This window comes from Tursiops truncatus, chromosome 18 (genome assembly GCF_011762595.2).
Source record: "Tursiops truncatus isolate mTurTru1 chromosome 18, mTurTru1.mat.Y, whole genome shotgun sequence".
NCBI lineage: Eukaryota > Metazoa > Chordata > Mammalia > Artiodactyla > Delphinidae > Tursiops > Tursiops truncatus.
The window spans coordinates 45809324-45809990 of NC_047051.1; positions in this window are offsets into that span (position 1 = coordinate 45809324).

Sequence of the window (667 nt, forward strand, 5' to 3'; positions counted from 1 at the left end):
AAATGTTTCAATGATTCAAGTGATTAAGTCTTTAGAAAAGCAAACCCATCTTCTATTTTTGTTATGTAAAAAAATCCAACCGTTCATTTAATGTAGTTTGTGTAAAAACACCCTTGCCACTGGTGAATATCAAAGCACTTTTATATTAATCTGCTTTCTTCTGTGACGTCCTAATCCACAATGGGCTACCATCTTGATTTCTCAGCAATACCGTCCACTTGAGACTCTTCAGGCTGCTTGCATGTAAGTGATTCAACCGATTTCTATTTTATATAGGTTTCAATACTAGTGAAATACACATTTCTGCCACATAAAATGCAGACTTTCCCAAAGATTCTTTTTAATTTAAATGGTAACCTTCAATTGTGCCAGTCTTCAAAACTACAGGGAGCATGTATCTCGAAAATAAGAAATCTATTATTCAGAACTATCACCAGCCAAAATTATTCTTATTTCAGATTCAGGTTTCCCAAGTGGCTGGCTGGTCTCTGGGCTATTTTCAGCTGAGTTGTTAAGTAGGACTAAACACAGGGTGCTTCTTCACCAACATGGGGTAAGGCAGCCATCAAGGCTGTGTTACAAGAAAAGCCTATTTCACCTTCCCAATTTGTTTAGCTTTTGCTTACTATCCCGGGTAGACCGACTACAATGGTTTGTTGATAATAGG